The sequence below is a fragment of the Podarcis gaigeae genome (genome assembly GCF_964106915.1).
Source record: "Podarcis gaigeae genome assembly, chromosome: Z".
Lineage (NCBI taxonomy): Eukaryota > Metazoa > Chordata > Lepidosauria > Squamata > Lacertidae > Podarcis > Podarcis gaigeae.
Window position 1 is genome coordinate 38580601 of NC_139691.1, and position 16102 is coordinate 38596702.

General features: G+C 43.9%; 1 long non-coding RNA gene across 1 annotated transcript; it reads right to left on the bottom strand.

The window, feature by feature from the left end:
• Positions 1–859: 859 nt before the first annotated feature.
• LOC310837036 lies at positions 860–6921 on the bottom strand. Its single transcript, XR_014560359.1, has 3 exons — positions 6810–6921; positions 2365–2620; positions 860–1336 (listed from the first exon to the last, which is right to left on the bottom strand). It is a non-coding gene; the product is annotated as an uncharacterized lncRNA (long non-coding RNA).
• Positions 6922–16102: the final 9181 nt, after the last annotated feature.

A 16102-nucleotide genomic window follows, 5' to 3' on the forward strand; every position in this document is an offset into this window, starting at 1 on the left:
CAAAGGATTTTATATCTGCATTATTATTGTCTGTATTTGCATTAGGGTAAAGTAACTGCCTTTTGGTTCCAGAGGGTACAGCTACTATTGGTTCATTTAAGCTGCTGTATTTGGATCCTCTGTCTTATTGGTTGCCTCCAAAAGGCAGGACTGTGATTGCCTGAGATTGTCCCCTCCAAAATGTATCCTTTCTAGTTTGTTCCCTGTCCCTATAAATGTAGCTCTACCCTCCTCAGTCTTCAGTCTTGTTGCTTTAATAAAGAAGTGTTACTAGAGAACTGTCTCCAGCATATTATGTCAAGAGAGCTGAAATCACAAACCCCACGTCACAACAGTGCTCACCAAATATTGTTGGATTCCAACTCCCATCTGTCCCAGCCAGCATGACCAATGGTCTGGGGTGATAACAGTTAGCATCCAAAATATTTGCTAGGCTCCCTATTGGCTATGTTTGCTGTTGTGCTAATTTATATAACCGTTAATGCCAGTATAGGCTTCTAAGTGATTTAGAATATAAAACCAGTCACACAAATGTTAAAATATAAACATCCGTAATTAAAATACACACTAAAAACAATCCCATTAAGACATTTAAAGCTTATATCTGAGCTAGATTCAGACGCTCTAGTTTCATAAGCTCTTCACAACAATTAGCGGCTTCTCTTTATATGTATTAAAAAAGAAACCTCCAACCCAAGAAATTTCATTATATTTTAAAATATTAATCTGAAGCACAACTCTTGCTATGCAAAGGAAAATGAGTGCAGGGGGTGAAAAGGAAATGTTCTTTGGATATAGGGGCTAAAGTCGTGACAGTTGTGTAAATGATTACATTAAGCAAAAAGACTTTAAATAATAATATTGCTCAGTCAAAATTTATTCAAGCTATTGCTGCTCTGCACAGTTGGAGAATAATTAAAAGGTCTGGGTGCAAATCAGAAATCCTCAGATTTTTTCGCATAAAAGAGGAATAATTTATTTTAACATCTCTTCTAGGCAACTAATATTTTGAGAGCTTTTAACTCCTTGTGGGTGATTTTTCATTTAGTCCTGTTCGTTTTGCATCACTCATAAAAAGAGGACTTTGGCTCCTCTTCAGCCTCCTTTTTTGCTTAGTAATTCCATGCACTATCCATTCGCGTAATCCATTCATTTTTAAATTGGTCTATTTCATACCATTTGTCAACTATAACAGCTTCAGTGGCAAAGACGTGTATTTTGGGTGCTTCATAGCATGTGTAGCAGCTCACACTTTATGCTGGACCCAATGAAACCACCAGCCCCCCAGAGATGTAGGGCTGCATTCTGATCTTGCCAAGCTGAACCACCAAAGAATCTGCAATGAATTCCACACTGGTTATTGGCAATGGGAGATGAATTCTATTCAGTTTCCATTTAAAAAGGAATCTGTGTAATTCACACATTCTGAAATAATATTTAAAGCAACAGCCATCCTTCAAAGTTTGAACATCTTTGAATTTTGCAATACAGTTCTTCAGCCATGTACCAAAATGCATATACTTGGGTAAAGCATGCAAAAAGTGCATATATTCATGTGGGAGGGATTACATTATATTATGGGGATTTGCGTTGCAAAAAATGTGTTATACAGAATTGCATTCGAATAACATTAGATATTAAACAATTTGCATACTAATGTAGAAATGGGGATAATTGAACTTAAGTTTGGGGAAATGAAAAATTTGGAGCAACAGAAATTAACTTATTCACCCACCCCTAGTCAATATAAATGTTATATATAAACGGCACCACATCACTGAAGGGCCAGCCATGAGCCCACACTTCTGATTCCACGATAATATCAGTACACTTCGAATGATTAGGAGGCTTCTTTCGCTCCTGCTTAGCCAGTCATTGAAATCACTAGTAGTGGATCCCTCCTTAGGAAACAGCTAAGTGAAACAAGCATAGGAAGAGCTATGAGAGAGGGAAAGAGGCAGGATGATGCCTGTCTTGTTCGCTCGGCTTCTCTCTCTCAGAAGCCACACCTGGTGGCAGAAAAAGTATTAAGTCTAAGGTCTAATGGAGGGGGAGATAGCAGGCAGGGAAGCTGCTGGGCAGATGGGGGAGGGAGAGAGACCCTCCCAAAATGAAGGGAGGTGGGTGTGCAGCTGAGGTCCCTCTCCCCCCCCCACCCCATTGCGAGCATTCCGAATGATCATCTTAACAGATGGTCCTTGTTGCGGGCAGGCCCTCAACCCAGTCCCCCCACCCTGGCGTGGATGGAGCCATTACCCTCACGCCATGGTGGCACCATGATTACCCAGGGCTATTGCCCAATCAATCTGAATAGGTGATTGTGGGGGAAAGTATAAAAGTGGCAGCACGACATGTGCCAAGCACCTGCTCCGTGCTGCCGAACACAGAGCTCTGTCTGGATTGTTTCCATGGAGCCTTTTACGGTTTGCCGTGGCCTTTCCATTTTGCATCGTCTTGAGCTGCCTTGAGTTGCTCGTTCCTTCTGAATACGGCTTCTGTCGGGCCTGACGCCTCTCCCGTTAATTCGCAGGTCCCTGGTGCGGTGTTTGTGACTTGGTCGGGGCCATCACTTCTCCCGGTGATTCTGTGGCTCCCTTTTTCGGCTTTGCTTACGTTGCGCCTTCAATACAAGGTTTTAGGGTGTGGAGGTAAATTTTGTGGGGGCTAAATTTTTGCACCCCAAATTCACCATCAGATCACATAGCATGTCCATGGCTACAGCCTGCACCCAAAAAAATCATGCATCCACTGTTTCGTGGGACCGCAATGGCGCAAAAACGTGGTTACAAAGCACGGATCCACATGGATTCTCCAAACTCACCATCAAATCACATTTGTGGCCACGGCATGAACCACAAAAATGATACATCCACTGTTTCGTTCAGAATATTTTTTTTCTTGTTTTCCTCCTCTAAAAACTAGGTGCGTCTTATGGAGCGAAAAATACGGTAATTGACACCTTTATTATTGGTAGCAGGGTCATTTAATTTCTACTTCATCAGTCTTGTTGGCTGGTTTTACTTTTTTGTTACTTATTGGCTCTATTTGGTGGTTCACAATATTTAGTGTCCACTGCTGCGTCAATTCGGCATAAAAGAAAGAAATTAATTGTTTGCTTGTTGTTTCTTAGGGTCCAGCGGCATACCTCCCAAGAAGAAAATGCCAGCCAAAGGTGCTTCTGCTGCAAAGAAGCACTCAATTAAAGGTATGGACACCCAGACAACTCAAAGTTTACGAGCTTCCACATCCACAGGGCACACTGGGGTCCCTGATGGCCAGTATGGCCCATGACCCTGGAGCTTTGTCATGTTTGGGAATTTAGTAATAAATGATAACAGAGGGGCCCCTCCCCGTGACACGTGTGCTTGCCAGCTTGCTGCCACAGGGCAGTAGACCACCTGGGCTGAGTGCCACTGAGCTGCCCATTTCTCTCTGGGGAGGGCAACTGCTGAGGCTTGCGCCTTGGCCCACATTTATACCCGCTCAGCAGCCAAATGTTTTTGCCACATCACAGTCAACCCACAGACAATGGCAGCAGCTGGGGAGGCATCACCATCACTCCCTCAGCCCTCACAATGGTGAGCCCAGCTCAGCAGCCAAAACACCCCCATCCCCAAGTTGTGTCAATATCTGTGAAGGCCACACCGGAAACCCAAAGGGGCAGGAGGGGGACATTTTTCAGCCCAGTGGTTGCATTTCCCTCCACACAACACTAGTCGAATGCACAAATGAACAGAGCAATGAAAGCAAGCCTTATCTTGGCACAGGAAGCTGTTCAAGGAATGATATGCAGAGAGAAAGTTAGCATCTGAGAACTGCAGGACATCCCTATTTACATTGGAGAAATGAACGTGAAATCCTGGCAGTGTGCAATGGACAAGGCCGTGACCATACCTGAGAGAAGGAGCCTTGAAGGGAGACTGCAGGCGGACATCTGTTGCATTGCAAGGATGGGTCAGTGGGGAGAGAGAAGAAAATGAGGGAGGCAGCATTAGGCCACATTAGGCGCACCATCCATTGAAAGTGCTATGAAGACGCTTTAAACAGGAATGGCTTCCCCTCAGGGAATCTGCGAACTGTAGGTGGTTAAGGGGATGGAGGGTTGTTAGGGTGGTTTAGAATTAGGATTAGGGTTAGAGTTAGGGTTGGGTTAGGGTTCCCTTCTTGCCAGGGAACTTTGGGAATTGTAGCTCGAGTTAAGGGGCAGGGGTAGGGTTCCCTTCTTGCCAGGGAACTTTGGGAATTGCAGCTCGAGTTAGGGGCAGGGTTAGGATTGGAGTTAGGATTAGCATCAGGGGTAGGGGTAGGGTTCCCTTCTTGCCAGGGAACTCTGGGAATTGTAGCTTAAGTTAAGGGTTAAGGGTTAGAGTTAGAGTTAGGGTTCATAGCGCTTTAAATGGTGTGGATGTGGCCCTGGCCTCCCTCACCCCACTGCCTCTTATTCATGAAGAATCGAAAGGATTTCCCCAATCAAATCTCTCGGAAACAGGAAGAATAAAGACTTTGTTTCTCATGCCATTTTGAAATGTCTTAACTTGAAATGCTAATAAAGGTATTTGTGTTGTGTTGTATTGTATTGTATTGTAGTGTACTGTATTGTATTGTATTGTATTGTGATTAACTTGGGAAGTGGAATGGTAAACTGTTAATGAGGTAGAAGCAATACTTCTGTAAACTGGTATGCCCCTTCTTGTGGGCATGGAAGGAGGGACTTGCGGCTGGACAACCAACTTTATAAAATGAGTTTTTTCCTGATGAAGATGTACCTGATCTTGGTTTACCCCACTTGCTAGTGTGTATAATAAAAAGGTTTCCTAATTGACCCATTTTGTCCAGATCGCTTTATTTAAAGGATTCAGAGACCTTAAAGGAACCAGTTTATTTATTTCTCACGAAGGGAAAAATAAATAAATAATACCAATTGCCAAAACAAACAGTCTTGCAGCACTGTAAAAACTAACAGAATTTGGGGAAATCTTTTTAAAATGGAAGAGTCAGGGCCTTGGTGGGTGCTAAGGAGGGTTTCTGAGGGTGCCATGGAGTCCACATGCCACATTATTTATTATTTATTATTAATAAATGCCTCCCCATTTGAGGCCTAGTTTCCCCAGCCCTGTCTATGGATGGTCTCCTGTGATGTCACAAACAGATATAGCAGCTGAGGGGAAAGAGGCAGTTTCTTATTCTAGAATTTCAAACACAGGAGGGCAGGAGGGGGACATTTTTCAGCCCAGGGGCTGCATTTCCTTCCACACAACACTAGTCAAATGCACAAATGAACAGAGCAATGAAAGCAAGCCTTATCTTGGCACAGGAAGCTGTTCAAGGAATGACTTGCAGAGAGAAAGTTAGCATCTCAGGGGAAAAACCTTTTCATCAATCAATCAACCAATCAATCAATCATTTATTGTATTTGACTAAAACCCATTATAAATCCAGTTACAAAAGCACCAAACCCAATGACCCAAACTATGGCTCCCAGATTCTTGGGGGGGGGGGAGCCAGGTGGATGCCATGTGAACTCAGCGATGTGTCAAGTGATGGCGACCTACTACCTCCAGGTTCAGAGGTGACATATTTCTGCATATCAGTTCCTGAGAATCACGAGGGCTGTTGTGGTCAGATTCTGCTTGCCGTTTTTGCACAGGCATCTGTGAGAACGAGAAGCTGAATTTGGGCCACTGGCCCAATGTCTTAACTTGAAATGCCAATAAAGGTATTTGTATTGTATTGTATTGTATTCTGATTAACATGGGAAGTGGAATGGTAAACTGTTAACTAGGCAGATGTGATACTTCTGTAAACTGGTACGCCCCTTCTTGTGGGCGTGGAAGGAGGGACTTGTGGCCGGACAAGATGTGTTTTTCCTAATGAAGATGTGCCTGATCTTGTGTTTTCCCACTTGCAAGTGTGTATAATAAAAAGGTTTCCTAATTGACCCATTTTGTCCAGATCACTTTATTTAAAAGGATCCAGAGACCTGAAGTCAAAGGAACCAGTTTATGTCTCACAAAGGGCAAAATAAATAATACCAATCCCTCAACTTCCAAAACAAGCGGTCTTGCAGTACTGTAAAAACTAACAGATTTTCGGGAAAACTTTTTAAAAATGGGAGAGTCAGGGGGCCTTGGTGGGTGCTAAGGAGGGTATCATAGGGTGCTGTGGAGTCCACATGCCACACGTGTCACAAGGGGGGGCTCTGTCATTATTTGTTTATTAATAAATGCCTCCCCCCTTGAGGCCTAGTTTCCCCAGCCCTGTCTATGGATGGTCTCCTGTGATGTCATGAACAGACATAGCAGCTGAGGAGAAAGAGGCAGTTTCGTATTCTGGAATTTCAAACACAGGAGGGCAGGAGGGGGACATTTTTCAGCCCAGGGGCTGCATTTTCCTCCACACAACACTAGTTCAACATACAAATGAACAGAACAATGAAAGCAAGCCTTATCTTGGCACAGGAAGCTGTTCAAGGAATGACATGCAGAGAGAAAGCACCAAACCCAATTAAACCTATTAAGAAATAGCTTATTGAACACCCTGGAATGCAGGGAACTCAGCTGAAATTTAGGAAACGTTCATATTTCTGTGTGTGTTTATAATATCCATAATGCTATTCAGAATACTCAAAAGGGGGGCCCTCAACTGCACACCCACCTCCCTTCATTTTTTTTGGGGGGGGTGGGTCTCTTTCCCTCCCCCACCTGCCCAGCAGCTTCCCTGTCTGCTGTCTCCCCTTCATCATCCCACTGGCATTGCATCCTCCCCCAGCCCCCCCCAGCTTGCTGCGCCCCAAGGCATTTGGCACTCACCTGAACCCTTGTGGGGAACGTGGCAAGGTACAATGGGAAGGGGCGGGGTGACTGGGCTACTTAAACAACGCCCCTTTTCCAACAGTAGCAGCATGGGGGGGGCCTCCGAGAGAGAACAGAACAGAACACAGAACAAAGAAGACGGAAGTGGCGCACAGTTCCAGTGGCGTAGCGTGGGGGTGCGGGGGGGCCAGCCGCACCGGGTGCAACATCTGGGGGTTAGGGTTAGGGGGAACAAATCCATGGGTTAGGGGGTGCAAATTACTTGCATTGCCCCGGGTGCTGACAACCCACGCTACACCACTGCACAGTTCCTTCTGTTCCCTCGCTTCCAAAGAATGGAATGTCAACACACAAAGCATGTGATCCAGTAGTCTCACACGCTCTGCAGCACGGGAGAGAATGAAACTCCGGACATCCAGCTCCCCCTTCTCTGCTTCTCTTGAACTCTTTGACATTAACCCTTCAGTGGTGTCCAAACTTTTTTCAAAGAGGGCCAGATTTGATGAAGTGAAGGGCCGTGAGGGCCCACCAAAGTTGTTAACTTTTCTTTAGGACTGAAGTTGTTGAGGCTTTTTAGGAATTTACGCCAGGAAATAAACTGCCATGGCGGCTGGATTAAACTGGCCGGCTGGCTAGATTAGGCCCTCAAACGGACTTTGGAACACCAAAATTACTCAATAGGCTAGTAGGATGGACACTTGGCACCGCAAATGTCGCCTCCTAGGCACTGCACACTTGACCTCATAGGTGCCCCCACCAGGTCTAGGTTCTACCAGCCTCCATTGGCTGGAGTTATTAGGCACGGATGGGCGAGGGAATGTCAGCTACGAGCTAAATAGATGCCATAGTCTTAGCCTTCAAAAATGTTTTAAATGTAAAATATCTCTTTGTTCTCGTCAAAAGAATGCTTTTAATATGATAATAGTGACACCACTGCTCAATTTTCCTCTTTCCTGTTGAAAATTCCAACAGATCTGAATGCATCCTTTTTATTATACCTGTTAAAATGATTTATTGTAAGGAAATGAAATGTTAATGATTGGTATAAAGATGCAATTTTATGCGGGCATACAATAGTGTAATGTAGATATCTTCAAATGTCAACCAAGGAGTAGGGAACAGGAATAGATAGACATATGATAGATAATTGTTTGTTTTCCCCCTCCCCATTATTGTGAGCTGACAGAGTTTGTTTCTTTTGTTAAAAAAAAAAGTTTTACTGTAGAAATGTTATTTTTTTACAACTTTAAGGTGATGACTGATTAACACAAGCCTAAAATTGGTGCTGATCAGAAGGCTGATCGCCGAAGAATTGATGCTTTTGAATTATGTTCCTGGAGGAGACTCTTGAGAGTCCCATGGACTGCAAGAAGATCAAACATCTCCATTCTGAAGGAAATCAGCCCTGAGTCCTCACTGGAAGGACAGATCGTGAAGCTGAGGCTCCAGTACTTTGGCCACCTCATGAGAAGGGAAGACTCCCTGGAGAAGACCCTGATGTTGGGAAAGATGGAGGGCACAAGGAGAAGGGGGCGACAGAGGACGAGATGGTTGGATAGTGTTTTCGAGGTTACCAGCATGAGTTTGACCAAACTGCGGGAGGCAGTGGAGGACCGAGGTGCCTGGCGTTCTCTGGTCCATGGGGTCACGAAGAGTCGGACACGACTAAACGACTAAACAACAACAACAACAAAATTGGTGCTGATTTTGTTTGTAAAGTTCAAACTTTGTTTAGCTGACTTTTGAAGTATGATGTTGCATCCCAGGTTGAGGGACCTGAAAAACCTAGGTCTTCAAAGCCAATTGCAATGTAGCCAATGACAAAGTGTAGCACAGGCAGACTTGAGACTGGTTTTATTCTATTAAAACTTCCCCCCAAAGGAGCCCAGGGTGGGAAACAAGAAATACAACATCTAAAAAAATATTTTTAAACAATTCCAATACAGATGCAAGCTAGGAGAGAGCCCTACATAAAGGCTTGTTGGAGGAGGAAGGTCTTCAGTGGACGCCAGAAATACAAGCAGATATTTCTCCCATTTAATGGGAGGGAGTGCCAAAGCGTTGGAGCTGTGGCACAAAAAACCTGGTTTCTATACTGTGCAGACTGGACTTCCTGATAAGATAGTACCTCCAGGAAGCCCCTCTACTGCACAGCACAATGATCAATTGGGTGTATAAAGAGTGAGACAATCTGTTAGGCATCCTGGTTTCAAACAGAAGAGGGCTTTGCCCACTAGTGCAAGCACCTTGAACCTAGCTCCATAGTAAGAATCTAAAAAAGAATATATCTCTGAAAACATTCTGAGTCTGGGAATTCATTTTCAGTAACGAAACTGAACAGAGCTTACAGTGCTTCCACACAGAATTCTGTTCCTGATTAGCTTTCTTCAAACAGCCCAATTTAGGTTGGGAAACTCATTTGGTTGTTGCTATTATTAAACAATTGGAAATTGGAAACCCTTGCTGATGTACTGTGAATCATGTACAGATCCACAAGAAAATCCCAATCCATTTTCTGCCAGCCCTTGATCATAGGGACAGGACAGAATCATAAAGCAGAGAGACCAGCTGAGGCTAGTGTCAGAATTGCACTCCAGGCAGAGAAGAGAGGTTCAGGGGTGAAAGCAGGCAGCAGGGCTAATGAGAATTGTTTAAAGAAGAATGAATGCTGAGCAGATGAGAAAAGAAAGCCAAAAAACCCCTAGCATTTTACCACCTCATCAGCCTACAGTGTGCGCTCTTTGCCAGAACTACCCAGTAACAAAAGCTTGACATTTGCTATTTCTGAGCAAATCATACAAAATGTGCACACTGATAAAATTGTTATCCCTGTTTGCCAAAGCCATATACAATACTTTCCCCGCCACACACTCACAATCTTTTTTTAAAAAAAGGATGAAGATCTACTGTATATTTTGGAAAGTTATTTGTTCACTATGCATTTGGACACCTCGTAAGAGATTGCAACCAAATTTTGCACCATGGCTCCTGGGTTAAAGGAGCAGGTTTACATCTGCTAGGATACAACTGGATATCATTTTGAATCAAGATGGTAGACTGAACCTTTCAAAACTGCACTGATGTTTTGGTTTCTTAGAATTTCTAGACAATGCCAGGTATAAGGCCTCTTAGCACTGAATAGTATGGAATTAAAAATATTCCTTTCTCTCTCTGTTGTTTTCCCCTGGCAGTACTGACTTCTCAAACTCCCCCCTTGCTTTTTAACTGTAGCATAAAAGGATGCTGGTTAGAGTGCCATTCTTGCGAAGCTTATTGTATCAGTTGGCATCTGGAGAGGGAAAGATTAGCGAGAACATTGTTGGTATAGGCTCTGCTCTTGAAGTAGTACTGGAGAGCCCTCGTTCCTGAGGCGAGTCTTGTGCGAAGTTCATGGTCGTCCAAGAAGCAAATTAAACTCTATAGAGTACAAACATTGTTCTGTAAAGATGGGGAGAGATGCCTCTCAGTCGCTTGCATTTGTTGGACGGGGAGTACAAAGTGGTCATTAACCAAGGGAGTGGATTAAACTACATAGGTAGAAAATACAGATGGAAAACTAACACTGCCAGAAAAATACCGTATTTTTCGCTGTATAACATGCACCCGACCATAACACGCACGTAGTTTTTAGAGGAGGAAAATCTGTAGGCGTGCCACCCGTAGGCAATTCCTCCATAACACGCACAGACATTTCCCCTTACTTTCTAGGAGGAAAAAAGTGAGTGTTATGGTGCAAAAAATACGGTATCTCATTTTGCCCCCCCCCCCATGACCATTCCCTATCAGTTAATGAGAAAAGAAATTGCATTAGAAAAATATCAAGAGGGAGGGAGACAAAATCAGCGAGATTCTCTTAGATAGGACACAGAGTTTTTGTTGTGTGTCCTTTCTTTTAGGATGCTTGAGTGGTGTTTTTGAACTTTGTAGGAAAAGACGGATTAAAAATATAATGAACTACAGTGGAGAACATGTGTAGAGAGTTGGAGATGGAAGGGAGATGTCACTACATCGCCACCTGCTACTCCCCACTTTTCTTTGCCAGAAAGGTGAAACTTAACTAAGTACGGTAGTGTTAACACTAGACAGCACCTGCTATTGACCAGGGATATGAGCGTTTGAATCCTTGCTCAACCATGAAGGTTGCTGGGTTGCTGTGGGCCAGGTGCATTTCCCATCATCCCCGAGCACTAGCTTTCTGTCTGGGTCTGATGGGAGCTGGAGTCCAGCAGCAACTGGCAGGCACCCTGTTTAACCCTGGTATACATTTTGCTCTGAGATGGAGGAGGGGGAAGTGCGAAATCTGAGTGCAACAACCAAGTTAGTTGCATAATTAAATATCCAATTTCCTCTGTTCTGGCACCCACTATCCTTTCTCTGTTGCAGATTATGACACCATCAAAATAACCTTGGATTATAATTATGATGTACAGAATTCATGACAGAATTAGATTTTTTTTAGTGCCAAAGGCTGAAAAAAGGTTCCTTCCAACATGTGAAGACTTTGCAGCATTGTGTCTAATGGGGTGTGTGTGTGTGTGCTTAGGAGGGAACTCATAGCTGATCATGTGAGCAGGAAATCAAGAAGAATCGTTTAATTTAATCTGCTTATGTTTTCCTCCAGCACTGGACACAGCTGAAAGCCTATATCCCTTTCGGTTTATCCTCCTATGTGTGTTGTCACACGAGGATCCAGAACTTTACTAGTAGGTTATGTGCTGTGATTTATTTATGTAGTCACTTCTAATAGTGAGAGCCTGAAAGCTGTCTATTTCAATGTTTATTGCACCCCTCAGCATCAAATTCCTAACAATAAATATACTAAATTGCTACTGAAGGTGGAGGGTGGATACACAGGGTAAATACTATTGGACATCAAGGATATATAAATGAGGGATGGGGAGAAATTGGATTTGGTTTGTTTCTAAAGACAAATCTATCACATTTGCATGTTCTGAAGCAACCTGAGAATAATAGAGAATCCCTCTATTTCCTAATATGAGCACAATATTTTTTTTTGTAGTGTTTCCTCACCCACCCCAAAGAGGTGGCTCCAGCCAGCCTTGTAGTGTTGTCCATGCCTCTAAAGGTGTGGTCATATAAGAGATGGGGATGCCCTCCTCTGATTTACTTATAGGATGTCCACATCTACATATTGCCAAGTAATATGTAGTGCATCACCAAGAATCCAGGATGAGAGTGCTGGCAGTTGTATGAAAGGTGCAAATCTAGAAGTAATTGCTATAATAAAAAAATAAAAATGCAAACATTCCACCGTAGTGCTCAGCTGACCTGTGTCGGGTCACCTGAGTCTGAGTCTAGTCTGCTGTCTAGGAGCTAATGGTGGACAGACAATTTCAAGAATCTCCTCGGACAGGACATCTAAAAGCAATTCCAATACAGATGCAGTCTGCGGAAGATATCAACTTTAAAAGGTTTGTTGAAAGAGGAATGTCTATAGTAGGAGCTAAAAACACAAGAAACGCAGTGCATAGGAGCAAACTCTTAGGGGACAATACACAGGCTAAAGGCTATGGCACATCAAGGATATATATATGAGGGATGGGGAGAAATTGGATTTGGTTCGTTTCTAAAGACAAATCTATCAAACACACCCAATATATGAGGAGGCTGCTGCCCCCAAGTTGATGAGCATTGCCATTCAAATGATCTGTATGTGCCATGACCTGTGATCAGTTATGTGGAGTAGGGGTTACCTCCCCCATATTTTATTCAAGTTGGCAGGGAATTCCCAAGGGTAGGGTGCCCCAGTGCTAAAAATCAAAATCCTACGTTGTGCAGACTGGCCCTCCTGATAAAATGCCTTGCCTGCAGAATGCAATGACCAATTGCGTATGTATGGGATAATTTTTCAGGTAACCTTACCCATGGTAGGATTTACTTTCAACCAGGATTTTAGACCTGATTCAGTTATGGATGTGGTATGTTCCTGATGAAAGCATTAACCATGGTTAACATCATTGTGAAGAGAAAAAGGGAACTCTATGCAGCAGACAAGAGAGAATGGGGAGAGGGAGCATGCAATCCCATTTACGTACGAGTGAAAGCTACAAATCTGACACACACTCCCTTTTTATTTTTACTTTCGAGGGGAGCAGAGTATAGGTGTGTTTGTTTTTTAAAGACTTCACTCAATATAGAAAGGATTGTTTCCCTAAGTCTTTAAAAGTGTCCAAGCTGTGTTTGCCAGCACTTGCTTGCTGCAGCTAAATCCTCTTGCATTATGAGGTTTATACAACGCCATATCACCACCTTGCTCTAAACAGCTGAAGATTGCATTATAATATACAGCATCCAATCATATATAGGTGAATGTGAGTAGTAAAACCCAGGCCTCATAAACCGTCTCTGTCTCGGCACCTGTGCTGCATGTTAATATCATCTCTTCACTTCCCTCTATCATTAAATCTGACAGACCAAATTTTATTCCCGTTTGCCAGGGTGTTAGGATGACTGCCCGCTAAATATGAACCTTAAGCGAAGATGACTTCACCTTGGTACTGTACTTTCTTTGCTTCAATTAACTTTAGCACTTTACCCTGCTTCAATTAACTTGGTGGTGTCTGGCTTCATATTAACACCAGCTCTTCGGTTGAAGGCAAGAAACTTAAATTGGTGGTGGCGGGTGCACAATGGGACAAAAATGAGTTCAGAAAAATGTCTTTGATGACTGAAGTGTCCAATTAAATGATAATTAAGCTATATTTGGGGTAAGGATCTCATTTTAAAATCCCTACATGAAAGTACACACTTTGGTGGTTAGGTTTCTGCATCCTTTCTGCCCACAGAAATGCATATAGCCCCCATCTACTCCATTTATTTAAAGCAATATCATACCAGTTTAAACAGCCGTGACTTCCCCAAAGGATCTTGGGAAGCGTAGTTTGTTATAGGGTACTGAGAGTTGCTAGGAAACCCTCATTTCCCTCACAGAGCTACAATGTTCAGAGTAGTTTAACAATCAAACTCTCTGCCGAGACAACTCAATATAGTTGTAGCTCTCTGAAGGCAATAGGAGTCTTCTATTTGTTTATTTATTAATTCATTAATTTGTTTATGTATTTGATCCCTTCATGTGAGGATTGCAGGGCGGTTTACAATATAAAAAGCACAAAAATGCATAACCCCTCCCCCTACAAACAATTTAAAAGGCCATAGATGGCTTAATTAGCCTAAGGCCTGGGAGAAGAGGAATGTTTTTGCCCGGTGTTTTGTAATGGAGGTGCCAGGCAAGCCTCCCTGGGGAGAGCATTCCACAACCAGAAAAGACCCGTTCTCCAGACTTCTCCTAGAGGAGGCACACAAAGAAGAGCCTCGGATAATAATAATAATAATAATAATAATAATAATAATAATAATAAAAAATTTATTTACTGAATTTTTCACTCTGACAGTGAGTTTGGAGTAGCCCAATGCAAAAATCCTGAGGATCCATGTGGATCCGTGCTTTGTAACCACGTTTTAAGTGGGGAGGGAAGGAAAAGCACTCAAGGGACAAGGAGCAAACGTGGGGTGTGTGGAGAAGGATGGTGCTAATAATGAAGAAGAGGGGTATAAGAGGAGAAGGCTCCTCTCCTCTCCCACTTTGCTCCTTTAAATCAAGGAGGCTCTGCTTTTCTCCCTCCTCCCCGCTCATCCCCGGCTTAGCGAGCTGAAAAACTTTGCTGCTATGTAGCAAGCTGAGTGGAGGAGAGAGGGACAGAGAGCGTGCTTGCTTTAAAGGAGCCAACCAGACAGGAGCCGCTTACACTTGTGTAAGCGGCTCCCCTCCTCTCCCGCTTTGCTCCTTTAAAGAAGCAGGCTCTCTGTCCCTCTCTCCTCCCCACTCAGCGGCTCTTCTCCCGCTTTGCTGTTTCAAAGCGAGCCACGGAGGAGGGAAGGGAGGGGAACCATGGATCCTCTGCTCACGACTGCAGCAGATCCCCCCCCCCCCGCCACCCGTAGGCATTCCCTCCATAACACGCACAGACATTTCCCCTTACTTTCTAGGAGGAAAAAAGTGAGTGTTATGGTGCAAAAAATACGGTATATCCCACCCTCCCCAGCCGAAGCCGGTCTCAGAGCAGCTAACAACAATAAAATAATACAGCATTCTAAACTCAATTCATTATACAATCAGTTCAAATAAAATTAATGGCAACCATTGGGCTAGAGTTCTGTGAGGATTACCAAAGGAGGGGGTCAGGCTGTGCCTTGGCCAAAGGCCTGGTGGAACAGCTCTGTTTTGCAGGTCCTGCAGAAAGATGTCAAGTCCCGCAGGGCCCTAGTCTCTTGTGACAGAGCCTTCCACCAGATCGGAGCCACAGCCGAAAAAGACCTGGCTCTGGTTGAGGCCAGCCTAACCTCTCTGTGGCCCAGGCCCACCAAGATGTTTTTGTTTGAAGACTGCAAGGTCATACCAGGAGAGGCAGCCCCGTAGGTACGAGGGTCCTAGGCCATACAGAGCTTTAAAGGTCAAATCCAGCACCTTAAACCTGATTCTGTACCCCACCGGGAGCCAGTGCAGCTGGTATAGCACTGGGTGAATGTGATCCCGCGATGAGGACCCCGTAAGGAGTCTCGCCGCGGCATTCTGCACCTGCTGGAGTTTCTGGGTCAGTCTCAGGGGCAGCCCCACGTAGAGCGAGTTACAATAATCCAGTCTGGAGGTGGCCGTCATGTGGATCACAGTGGCTAGGTCAGGGGGAGAGAGGTAAGGAGCCAACTGCTTAGTTTGGCGGAGATGAAAAAATGCCGCCTTTGTTATAACTGCAATCTGCGCTTCCATGGAAAGGGATGATGATCACAAGGTCCAGGTCTGTTCATATTGGGAGAGGCAGTCTTTGACAACTTAGCAACTATCAGCACAGTCTAAAAGAACTTAATGAAGTTATGGTTTAGTTTCTTTAGGTTGTTTGGTGAATAAAAATAATGCCCTTTATGATTGAGTATGAATATGTATTCAGTAAATGTTTGCCTTAAAAACAAAACAAAATCAAATCCCTGGGTGCACATCATAATAAAATGCACTACACACACCTAAGTCCAGTTTATTTTGTAAAACATTCATGTTTCTGAGCTAGCTCTACCAGAATGACAACTGTGAGTCCTACAACAGCTGGTCCTTGTTTCTCTGCCAGGCCTATTTTTACCTAACCTATGAGAATGGGGCCCTGACGGAATACAGCTACAAAGACTGTTTCTGTTGCTAAATGTACCTAGAGATCATTTAACTCTGAGTCCTGCAAGATCTGGTCCCTGCCTGGATAATTTTCACTTGGAAGTGCCAGCCC